Below are 13393 nucleotides of genomic sequence, written 5' to 3' on the forward strand. Positions count from 1 at the left end.
ACACCTTCAAATCGGTGGACTAGATAAAGTGCTTTCATTTCTAAATGGCAAATCAGTTATGTCTGAAAATACCTTTAAATAAAAGGTGACATTCTGTACTATAACCTCATATCAAACATTTGATCTCAAATCCACAATTCTGGAGAATACAGACACATTTTTAAATGTTGCATCACTGTCAAAATAAATATGCAGTGGAGTATAATTCAGTAACACCAAGATGACCCCAATATTGACAGTGAATCTATTTCTATATCAATGCTGAAAACTGAAGTGGATTCCAAGCCACTGGTCCTTGTCTCTAAACTAAGATATAGAAGAAAAGAGGATCGGACTGAAAGGGGCATTCGGAAGTTGATACAGACATTTTTAGACTTATATTAATGATATGTACCCATTGATTCTTGAAGAATATGACTTATTAAGGCCTCATGAGCTTAGTTCAACTGTCGTACCCCATCAGAAACCAATATATTACCTTGTTTTACCCAAAATATAAGCTTGTTTTAGTCAAATGTTTGTAAACAAAGTAAATGTTAAAAAAACACTGTATAGCCTTAAAACATGGTTAAAACTATTATTTTCATATCATTGATGGTAAGTTTTGGCAACCATAGCTGTGTCTATAAATTGAAAGTGGTTACATTTCCCTAACCCCATCACTCAGCTTTTTACCAAAACAGGGGAGGGGAACTACATTGTTATTGTTTCAACTGCCGATTGCGGCTTTAATAAAAAAAAACGACAATAAAGGAATTACAAGGCCACTGACTAACAAGGAATTGTATAGATGCATCTATTAAATCGCTCACCAATACATGCTTCTTCCTCCTCAGTGACTGGCCCAAAAGTTTGCACTGGAGCTGAAAAAAAGTATTCATAATAAGGTTTTTAGTTCGAAAGTTCTGACTCCTTTCGTTAAATATTTACTTTCTTCAGAGACAGACAAGAACAGTTAAAGACAGGGAAAGGTGGGATCACACTTGCCTGTAATGTATATGTGCTGTAGGTAGATGGCACTTGACCGGCCTATGGCACGGCAACAAAAGTTATGATACAGTATGTTTGAAAGGAAAAAGTCATATCACGGACGAATAAAATTAAACACCTAGATGGGATGAAACTTACCAAGAGAAGTGGACGTAGTTACCTTCATGGTTTGAGGATGTCAGCGTCTGGGTGAAGTGGGGAAACGGAATCAGGCGCAGGACACAGAACTGAGAGATAAATGGCTTTACTAGACTCACAGTAAACCATAGCAAACCCTCCACGCAGGGAAGAGCAAAACAACAGCTCAACAGACGACGTAACAAAGAACAATCACGCACACACCCAGGAGGGAAAACAGAGGTAAAATAGGGAAACTAATAAGCCTAATGAGTAACAGGTGTGAAAAATAAAGACAGAACTAGTGAGACACAGAAACATCGATCGGTGGCAGCTAATACTCCGGTGACGACGACCAAGCCTGCCCGAGCGAGGAGGAGGGGCAGCCTCGGCCGTATCCGTGACAAGGAACAATCTGTCCTCTCTCATCCCACTGTCTCCATCTGAACGTTATCCCTGTAGGCTTGTTTGTTTTTTTCGTCTTATTTTCCTAAAAAGTGCATTTCAATTATTATGGCTGGCCCACTCATAAAAGTCAAGCATGGCTTGCTTGCGCACATATGGAGCACAAGCAAGACTTTTATTTCCACATAAGGTGAAGTGATTTGTCAGCTGAGGAAAGGCACATGCAGCAGACCCACATTCTGGGTCACTCAGACAGCTAACATTTTGCAAACTTCCTTGCACATGTGTAGATGTTCAGAAGGATGCTAACTAGTGCACCCTCGTGCCCATGCTCAATGTGCAATATCATTGATGCCCGTGATCTGGTCATATCACGGAGTCTCCGTTTAAATTTACATTTGTGCCATGTGGGCTCTACTTTGACAAACAAAACGCTCCTCAGACAGCCTTTTTGCCTCATTAATGGCCTCTTCCAGTTGGTATTGGAGGTCCTCAGAGGACATACCATCTCAAAAGAAACATAAAGCCACAACTTCCAATAAGAACACATTCCTTGATATAGTCACCTCCCCTGTCTATGAGTGGAAAAGCTGCATGTCATTGACAGTGTGCGTGTGTGTTTTACTATGTACTGCACACAGTGTTGTAAAGTACCTAAGTAAAAATACTTGAAAGTACTACTTAAGTAGTTTTTTGGGGTATCTGTACTTTACTATTTATATTTTTGACTACTTTTACTTTTACTTCACTACATTCCTAAAGAAAATAATGTACTTTTTACTTCTTACATTTTCCCTGACACCCAAAAGTACTTAAGTTTTGAATGCTTAGCAGGACAGGAAAATGGTCCAATTCACACACTTATCAAGAGAACATCCCTGGTCATCCCTACTGCCTCTGATCTGGCAGACTCACTAAACACAAATGCTTTGTTTGTGTCTGACTGTTTTAATGTGCCCCTGGCTATCCGTAAATTAAAAAAAAACAAGGAAATCGTGCCGTCTAGGTTGCTTAATGTAAGGAAATTGAAATTATTTATACTTTTACTTCGGATACTTAAGTATATTTAAAACCAAATACAGGTCGACGTAGGTATTACACATGATTTATCGCTCTCATGACCGTAGGTGCAGCCCAGCGGAAATCCAAAAGCTTTCTAGCTATTTGACGGTAATTTTAACCCAAGATCGTTTCGAGTGAAAAGGGGCTTAGACAGCCAGCTCACAGTACTATTCTACCCTATCCCTCTTACGGGCTAACATTTTGGTCGTTTTGGTTGGCCAACAATATTTGAAGACACAATGACTGAATATATTTCCCCAAATTTGATAGGAAAGGAAAACAATTGTTTTATTGGTATTGATGAACAATTGCAAGGCTGCTATTGTATTATCAGTCACATTCTGGTGAATAAAAATGGTTACACGTTTGCTTTTTGTAAGAAATAAACGGAACTGCAACCGAATAAAACACCATTAGCCATCATGCATTGCTTAAATTAATTATATTCTGAAAAGTCTGTTCAGAAAAATTGAAAACAGTACATATAGGCATACAACTACAATTTTTAAAACGGGATTCAATAAAGACATGTCTACATATTCATAACGTTGGATTAGCCATAATAAAGAAACACATGGAAATATAGGCTATCGCGTTTATGGTTGTTGCAAAGGCTTGTGTCTTTTTGCACGAATTAAGTAGCACATACATTTGTATCTTTCCTCACAAATTATGGCACACAAAAACGCACGAAATCTGTTTAAACACTATAAACACATCTGCACTAATTGAATGTGAGATTGTGTTGGCATGGAGTAATATGCTTTTTAAAACACTTTATGTACATATCTGCATGAATTGAATGTGAGATTGTGTTGGCATGGAGTAATGTGCTTTTCACACCTGTATACTTCGTATTTAGAAACATTTCGTTTTATTTGATTAAAAACCAAGCATAGCCTCCCGTCCTTATTTGATAAAAAAAAACAAGCATAGCCTCCCTACGCTAAATGAAGGCTTTTCTTTTTGTCCTGCCCAATACAATCGCGAAGTAGTCAAGACTGTCGATAAAGGCGTTGGCTCCTGAGACCCCTTGGAAATACATCTTAATCACCAAAGTTTTTTTTTAAGACCGTTTGAGAGGAGCAAAACTGTGATCTGACATTCCCTTTTTATCTATGCATTGTAGGCAGGCCCACATTATTTTAGCCATGCATGTCCCGTTTTGGACGCGCGTAAAAACCCCTCCATGATGAACAGTGAGGGAAAAAAGTATTTGATCCCCTGCTGATTTTGTACGTTTGCCCACTGACAAAGAAATGATCAGTCTATAATTTTAATGGTAGGTTTATTTGAACAGTGAGAGACAGAATAACAAATAAATCCAGAAAAACGCATGTCAAAAATGTTATAAATTGATTTGCATTTTAATGAGGGAAATAAGTATTTGACCCCTCTGCAAAACATGACTTAGTACTTGGTGGCAAAACCCTTGTTGGCAATCACAGAGGTTAGACGTTTCTTGTAGTTGGCCACCAGGTTTGCACACATCTCAGGAGGGATTTTGTCCCACTCCTCTCTGTCCAGGGATTTAAGCAAATAAACGCCCAGGCTATTCATTTGAAGTTTTACAGTATAAAACTATGTTGCTGGGATAATAAAGCCATTCTGTTATCTTGATATAACACTATGTTGCTGGGATAATAAAGCCATTCTGTTATCTTGACATAACACAGTGTTCCACACAGAGAAATCATCATCATATCAAAGAGATGGTTGTACATGAATAGCCATGACAAGACACTGAACAAATAAGTCATTTAGTCATTTAGGAAATATAGGAATCATCATTTGTCATCAATTAATATGCAAATGTTAAGGCTGGTGTATGCTTGGTCTAACAAACGTGTGTAAACCATTAGAATTAGACATTCGTTAGACGAACTAAACCAACCAACCAGGCAAAACAATGACAGATGGTAACGTTACAGACTCTCATTGTACACAGCATTCACCTTGTGCTACTACTTTCTCCTCTTCAATCTCTCTTTCAGTCTCCTGGAACATCTCAGTGGTGTAGTGGCTTCCTCCATTCATCTTCACCATCTTGTTTATCTTATCAAGAAGCTCAGTGACCTGGGAGCGATTCCTATCTTTGTTGTTGAAGACATGATATCCCCCATTGCATTGAGAAATTAAACTTTCCAGACCTGGATTTTCATGCAGGAAGTCTACAATTGTTACATCATCATCATCAAGAAGGTCTCCATGTGTGAAGAGAACCATGCTGTATTTCGATGCTTCATCCCCAAAGAATCTCTGAATCATCTCCACAGTTTTCTGCTCCTCTTCAGTGAATCTTCCCAGCTTGATCACAACCAGGAACACATGGGGACCAGGAGCAGAGAAAGAGACAAACAAACCTGGGGTGTCGATGACATTATTATTATTTTTTTTTACATTTTAGTAATTTAGCAGACACTCTTATCCAGAGCGACTTACAGGAGCAATTAGGGTTAAGTGCCTTGCTCAAGGGCACATCGACAGATTTTTCACCTAGTCGGCTCTGGGATTAGAACCAGCGACCTTTCGGTTACTGGCACAACGCTCTTAACCACTAAGCTACCTGCCGCCTTAAGCTACCAGCTACAGTGGGAAAAAATTGTATTTAGTCAGCCACCAATTGTGCAAGTTCTCCCACTTAAAAAGATGAGAGAGGCCTGTAATTTTCATCATAGGTACACGTCAACTATGACAGACAAATTGAGAAAAGAAAATCCAGAAAATCACATTGTAGGATTTTTTTTTAAATTTATTTGCAAATTATGGTGGAAAATAAGTATTTGGTCACCTACAAACAAGCAAGATTTCTGGCTCTCACAGACCTGTAACAACTTCTTTAAGAGGCTCCTCTGTCCTCCACTCGTTACCTGTATTAATGGCACCTGTTTGAACTTGTTATCAGTATAAAAGACACCTGTCCACAACCTCAAACAGTCACACTCCAAACTCCACTATGGCCAAGACCAAAGAGCTGTCAAAGGACACCAGAAACAAAATTGTAGACCTGCACCAGGCTGGGAAGACTGAATCTGCAATAGGTAAGCAGCTTGGTTTGAAGAAATCAACTGTGGGAGCAATTATTAGGAAATGGAAGACATACAAGACCACTGATAATCTCCCTCGATCTGGGGCTCCACGCAAGATCTTACCCCGTGGGGTCAAAATGATCACAAGCACGGTGAGCAAAAATCCCAGAACCACACGGGGGGACCTAGTGAATGACCTGCAGAGAGCTGGGACCAAAGTAACAAAGCCTACCATCAGTAACACACTACGCCGCCAGGGACTCAAATCCTGCAGTGCCAGACATGTCCCCCTGTTTAAGCCAGTACATGTCCAGGCCCGTCTGAAGTTTGCTAGAGTGCATTTGGATGATCCAGAAGAGGATTGGGAGAATGTCATATGGTCAGATGAAACCAAAATAGAACTTTTTGGTAAAAACTCAACTCGTCGTGTTTGGAGGACAAAGAATGGTGAGTTGCATCCAAAGAACACCATACCTACTGTGAAGCATGGGGGTGGAAACATCATGCTTTGGGGCTGTTTTTCTGCAAAGGGACCAGGACGACTGATCCATGTAAAGGAAAGAATGAATGGGGCCATGTATCGTGAGATTTTGAGTGAAAACCTCCTTCTATCAGCAAGGGCATTGAAGATGAAACATGGCTGGGTCTTTCAGCATGACAATGATCCCAAACACACCGCCCGGGCAACGAAGGAGTGGCTTCGTAAGAAGCATTTCAAGGTCCTGGAGTGGCCTAGCCAGTCTCCAGATCTCAACCCCAAAGAACATTTTTGGAGGGAGTTGAAAGTCTGTGTTGCCCAGCGACAGCCCCAAAACATCACTGCTCTAGAGGAGATCTGCATGGAGGAATGGGCCAAAATACATTTACATTTACCATTTACATTTACGTCATTTAGCAAACGCTCTTATCCAGAGCGACTTACAAATTGGTGCATTCACCTTATAGCCAGTGGGTTAATCACTTTACAATTATTTATTTATATATTTATTTATTTATTTTTTTGGGGGGGGGGTAAGGGGGGGGGGGGGGGTAAGGGGGGGGGGGGGTAAAGGGGGGGGGGGGTAGAAGGATTACTTTATCCTATCCCAGGTATTCCTTAAAGAGGTGGGGTTTCAAATGTCTCCGGGAGGTGGTGAGTGACTCCGCTGTCCTGGCGTCGTGAGGGAGCTTGTTCCACCATTGGGGTGCCAGAGCAGCGAACAGTTTTGACTGGGCTGAGCGGGAACTGTGCTTCAGCAGAGGTAGGGGAGCCAGCAGGCCAGAGGTGGATGAACGCAATGCCCTCGTTTGGGTGTAGGGACTGATCAGAGCCTGAAGGTACGGAGGTGCCGTTCCCCTCACAGCTCCGTAGGCAAGCACCATGGTCTTGTAGCAGATGCAAGCTTCAACTGGAAGCCAGTGGAGTGTGCGGAGGAGCGGGGTGACGTGAGAGAACTTGGGAAGGTTGAACACCAGACGGGCTGCGGCATTCTGGATGAGTTGTAGGGGTTTAATGGCACAGGCAGGGAGCCCAGCCAACAGCGAGTTGCAGTAATCCAGACGGGAGATGACAAGTGCCTGGATTAGGACCTGTGCCGCTTCCTGTGTAAGGCAGGGTCGTACTCTCCGAATGTTGTAGAGCATGAACCTACAGGATCGGGTCCGTCTTGCCAGGGTTCAGCTTGAGGTGGTGATCCGTCATCCATACTGATATGTCTGCCAGACATGCAGAGATGCGATTCGCCACCTGGTTATCAGAAGGGGGAAAGGAGAAGATTAGTTGTGTCGTCTGCATAGCAATGATAGGAGAGGCCATGTGAGGATATGACAGAGCCAAGTGACTTGGTGTATAGCGAGAATAGGAGAGGGCCTAGAACTGAGCCCTGGGGGACACCAGTGGTGAGAGCACGTGGTGCGGAGACAGCTTCTCGCCACGCCACTTGGTAGGAGCGACCGGTCAGGTAGGACGCAATCCAAGAGTGAGCCGCGCCGGAGATGCCCAGCTCGGAGAGCAGTGTTTGAAAACCTTGTGAAGACTTACAGAAAACGTTTGACCTGTGTCATTGCCAACAAAGGATATATAACAAAGTATTGAGAAACTTTTGTTATTGACCAAATACTTATTTAATACTTATAATACTCATTTGCAAATAAATTCATAAAAAATCCTACAATGTGATTTTCTGGATTTTTTTTTCTCATTTTGTCTGTCATAGTTGACGTGTACCTATGATGAAAATTACAGGCCTCTCTCATCTTTTTAAGTGGGAGAACTTGCACAATTGGTGGCTGACTAAATACTTTTTTCCCCCACTGTACACTTTGCTCACCCACCTTCCTTCTAGCCTTTTTACAGTATTTTGTCAGAGAAATAGAGGAACACTTTGATAGGAAAGATCTTGTCCCTAGGATGGTGTTTCCTGATGCACTCATCCCAGTTCTAGTCTTCCCAACCAGAACAATCCGGACCTCATATTCTGTTGGATTACAAGGACACTGTTGTTACCTTTGACATGAGTATAACCTTGATGTTCTTCCTGTTAGCACATTGACAAACTGCATGTTTCTGTAAAATCATTTTCCAGTCAATGTCAATGGATGACATCACCCATGTAAGAACTCTAGTATCCTTGCGTCCTCAGAGTTCTATTGCATTTGACATTAGTTCTGTCCCATTCTTTCTTTTATATTGAGGTGGGAAAGGTATTAAATGGAAACATCACCCTAATTTTAGCAGAGGTTCCCTTGCTTGTGCCAGCATACTAACCTATACAATAAGCTGCTTTTTCAGTTTCACGCTGCTTCTTGGCTGCAACGACTAACATTTATGGTCGGTAGAATATAAACTTTGTCCAAATTAACGCTGACTTTATGAATCAGTGGATTCATGAAACAAGGAGGCCTACAATTTTAATACTTGACACCAGTTATAGTAGGGTACTTCCTGACTTGTAATGAGGGTTGTTCACACCAGTCATAGTACGATACTTCCTTACCTGTGGTGAGGGTTGTTGACACCAGTTGACTTTGCTTTCCATTCTTAAACACAGTGCAGACATTGACATAGTATTCAGTACCAGGTTGCAGGTCAGAGAGAGTGATACTGTGTGAAGATGTGGTAGTGATGTGTGGTTCTGTCCCTGGACAGTGGTAGGAGATCTGGTAATAATGTTGTGTTTGGTCTAATCCTGGTGGCTGGCTCCAACTAACAGTAGCTGATGTGGTCTCCACTTAGTCAACAGTCAGCTGGTCTGGAGCAGGGGGTACTAAGTGAAAATAGATTAAAGAAATATATTACAGGAGGAAAAGTAGAATAAAGCCAGGGATAAACATGTCTACATTGCTTTTGATGTGGGAAGAAATAAGTTAAAAACAGAAGTCAAACAGAAGTCACAACAGTAGTTGATTTGTAATGTAACAAAATGTCTGTTCTGGTTACTGGTAAAGAGATGATGAGCTGTAATTGGGGGAAGATCTCTTACTAGTGCAGATTGTTGTAGAGACAGGTTCACTCTGTTCCCCATTGGTCAGTACAGTTGAAACACTGATGGTGTAATGAGTACCAGGTTGCAGGTTTGAGAATGTTGTGTGGCAGTCTCTGGGCTGTTCCTGGGCTACGGTAGGAGGTCTGTTCCTGGGCTACGGTAGGATATGAGGAAGCGCTGTGGGACATTCTCCAATCCTTCAGCATTGGATCAGTGGAGAGTGAAGGAGGTATCGTTCAAATGGTCTACTTTTAAGTCTCTGGGTGGGCCCACTGGAACAAAAATCTATGTTTCTTTTATGAAGACCCGTAACAATATCTCTCTTAAAACACAACAAAATATGTCAGTAAAACATGACTAAAACCAAACTCTTTACCTGTGAATACAGATGCAGAGACCCATCTGCTTTGGCTTCCATCTTCTCTCTCTGTGGCCACACTGAACTGGTACTTTTCACCAGCTTTGAGACTACTTATTTTAAGATGATACACATCTTTCACTCTTGATGAGCTTGGTTCCCTGTCACATTCCCAGGTCACTTTGAACTTGTGTGGTCCTTTAACCCCCTGAGGAGAACTCCAGCTCAGAGACACAGAGTCTGACGTCAGCAACAGGACCTGGATGTGACCAGGAGGGGGCAGCACTGGTGAAGGAATAATGACAGAGAAAAACAGACTTTATTGACAATAAAATTAAAAACACAAATGTGTATTATTCATCCCAGTAGTTAAGGGACAACAATTTATATATTACTAAATGTATCCTCTTAAATTTAGATTTAAATAAAATAATATTGTTTGGGTCAGTTTATTCCGTGTTACCTACCATCATCTGAGCTCAGCGTTGTGAGTTGGTCTCCATCAAAACTCTTATGCTGTGAAAACCAAAGAGTCAATCCTTTCTGTGAAACATGTTATTTTGCTCTTGACACATAAACCTTTATCTTTATCAAACAAATACTGTACATCTGCAATGAAGAGTATGAAAACAAACCAGGAGCTAACTCTCTTCCAGTTTTCTTTATCTCATGGGAGATGGTATCATGTCCTTTGTGCTTTGTCTCTGCACACTGACTGCAGATAAACATCTGGTCTGTCCTGCAGAACACCTCCAGAGGACTGTAGTCATGTTGACAGAGTTTCTGCACCAGGTCTCCAGTCACATCCACCACTGTGTGTATTTGCAGTGCTGCTATTGTATAGTGCTGTCTGATGTGGGTCTCACAGTAGGACACACTGCAGGTCTGACAGAACTTCACAGCTTGGACCTCAGAACAGATATCACAGGGTACCTCTACTGGCCTGGTTGGGAATTGGAAAATAACATTTCTCAAATACATTGATCAAAATAACCTGACCCATTCAGTTTAACACATAATGGCCTGATAATATAACACATGGTAACGTACCTATAACTAACGTGCATTTTTGTTTTACATTAAGTCAAATATATTTTATTTCATGAGGTTAGCATTATTATGACATAGGGCTGTATTTCCAGCTGGGCACAAAGGGGAGTCTCTTTTTGGATGGTTAGTCGGGGTGGATACGTAGGTGTAAAACGGGAACGTCTAGCAACCCAAAGGTTGCGTGTTTGAATCTCATCATTGACAACTTTAGCATTTTAGCTAATTACTGTAGCAACTTTGCAACTACTTACTACTTTGCAATTACTTAGCATGTTATCTAACCCTTCCCTTAACCCTAACCTTAACCCTTTAACCTTTAAGCCTAGCTAACATGGATGATGGACATCCACAAATTAATACATACTATACGAAACGTAACATATCACACTAGATGGAGTGTCTCGGATTTACATAAAGAATAACATGAAATGCTCTGAGACCACGTTGCCTAACCTGCCACATTAGTTATCCTAACCTGCCACATTAGTTATCCTAACCTGCCACATTAGTTATCCTAACCTGCCACATTAGTTATCCTAACCTGCCACATTAGTTATCCTAACCTGCCACATTAGTGATCCTAACCTGCCACATTAGTTATCCTAACCTGCCACATTAGTGATCCTAACCTGCCACATTAGTTATCCTAACCTGCCACATTAGTGATCCTAACCTGCCACATTAGTGATCCTAACCTGCCACATTAGTTATCCTAACCTGCCACATTAGTTATCCTAACCTGCCACATTAGTGATCCTAACCTGCCACATTAGTGATCCTAACCTGCCACATTAGTTATCCTAACCTGCCACATTAGTGATCCTAACCTGCCACATTAGTTATCCTAACCTGCCACATTAGTGATCCTAACCTGCCACATTAGTGATCCTAACCTGCCACATTAGTGATCCTAACCTGCCACATTAGTTATCCTAACCTGCCACATTAGTGATCCTAACCTGCCACATTAGTTATCCTAACCTGCCACATTAGTGATCCTAACCTGCAACATTAGTGATCCTAACCTGCCACATTAGTGATCCTAACCTGCAACATTAGTGATCCTAACCTGCAACATTAGTGATCCTAACCTGCAACATTAGTGATCCTAACCTGATATGTAAACAAGAAACTATCCGTTTCATAACATCGGAACTGACCAATAGCAGGCACCAATGGGGCGTTTTCTGATATCAAGAAACACCCTGAATTGCGATCCACACCTACGTCATGGTTCAATCATTGCAAATTGCCATGCAAAATGTCATTATTGCTGAAGCAGAATCGAGAATTTTGGCAACATCACAGAAAAAACTGAAATCCTGGAGAGACGGTCATAACAAGGCAAGTGGGGACCTCTTGTGGCGGACACAAAATGTACAAAATCCTTTTCTATAGACTTGAATAGGATAATAACAATATAATTGGTTTCTCTGCTATATTCTACTGCACATAAAATAAGTTACCAATTATAGCCTACTATAAGCAACAACAGTAAATAGATTCATTACTGACATCAAATTGGATAAAATGCCATAAATAAAATGTATAATCTCACTCCTCTTTTTTGAGTCAAATTAGTTTATTTATAATTTTTTCCCCCTTATTATTATTTTCTTATATATTTATTTCTTGAACTGTGTTTTTACTTTAGTATATTTAGTAAATATTTTCTTAACTGGTTAAGGGCTCGTAAATACGTATTTCACGGTAAGGTTGTATTCGGCACCTGTGACAAATAAAATGTGATTTACTACAAGCAACAACAGTAAATAGATTCATTAGTGACATCAAATTGGATAAAATGCCATATATTAAATGTAGTATCTTACTCTTTTTGAGTCAAAGCTCCCTCCTTGAATACAGGAGGGGTAACCATTGACTGGCCACTCTTCATGGATAGATAACTGGGGGTTGGTGACAATGGTCTCTCCAGATCGACCCTGAAAGCAACAATAGACAGTCCAGCAATGAAATCGAACATAAACATGATATACAGTGCCTTCAGAAAGTATTCACCTCCCTTTACTTTTTCCACATGTTGCTGTGTTACAGCCTGAATTTTAAATGGGTTAAATTGAGATTGTGTGTCACTGATCTACACACAATACCCCACAATGTCAAAGTGGAATCTAGTTTTTAGAAACGTTTACAAATGAAAAAATGAAAAGCTAAAATGTCTTGAGTCAATAAGTATTCAACCCCTTTGTTATGGCAAGCCTAAATAAGTTCAGGAGTAAACATTTGCTTAGCAAGTCACAGAATTAGTTGCATGGACTCACTGTGTGCAATAATAGCAATTAACATGATTTTTGAATGACTACGTTATCTCTGTAACCCACATATTACCATTATCTGTAAGGCCCCTTGAGTCGAGTAGTGAATTTCAAGCACATACAGTATTCAACCACAAAGACCACAGAGGTTTTCCAATGCCTTGCAAAGAAGGGCACCTAATGGTAGATGGGTAAATGAAAAGAGTAGACACTGAATATCCCTTTGAATATGATGAAGTTATTAATTATGCTTTGGATGGTGTATCAATACCCCCAGTCACTACAAAGATACAGTCTTCATTCCTAATTCAGTTGCCGGAGAGGAAGGAAACCGCTCAGTGATTTCACCATGAGTCCAATGGTGATTTTAAAACAATTAGAGTTTAGTGGCTGTGATGAGAAAAAACAGAGGATGGATCAACATCATTGTAGTTACTCCACAATACTAACCTAAATGACAGATTGAAAAGAAAGAAGCCTGTACCGAATACAAATATTCTAAAACAGCCATCCTGTTTGCAATAAGGCACTAAAGTAATACTGCAAAAAAATATGTTTGGGGCAAATCCCACACAACACATCACTGAGTACCGCTTCATATTTTCAAGCGTGGTGGAGGCTGCATCATGTTTTCTTTTAGGG

The sequence above is a fragment of the Coregonus lavaretus genome (assembly GCF_964263955.1).
Source record: "Coregonus lavaretus genome assembly, contig: SUPER_35_unloc_2, whole genome shotgun sequence".
Classification (NCBI taxonomy): domain Eukaryota; kingdom Metazoa; phylum Chordata; class Actinopteri; order Salmoniformes; family Salmonidae; genus Coregonus; species Coregonus lavaretus.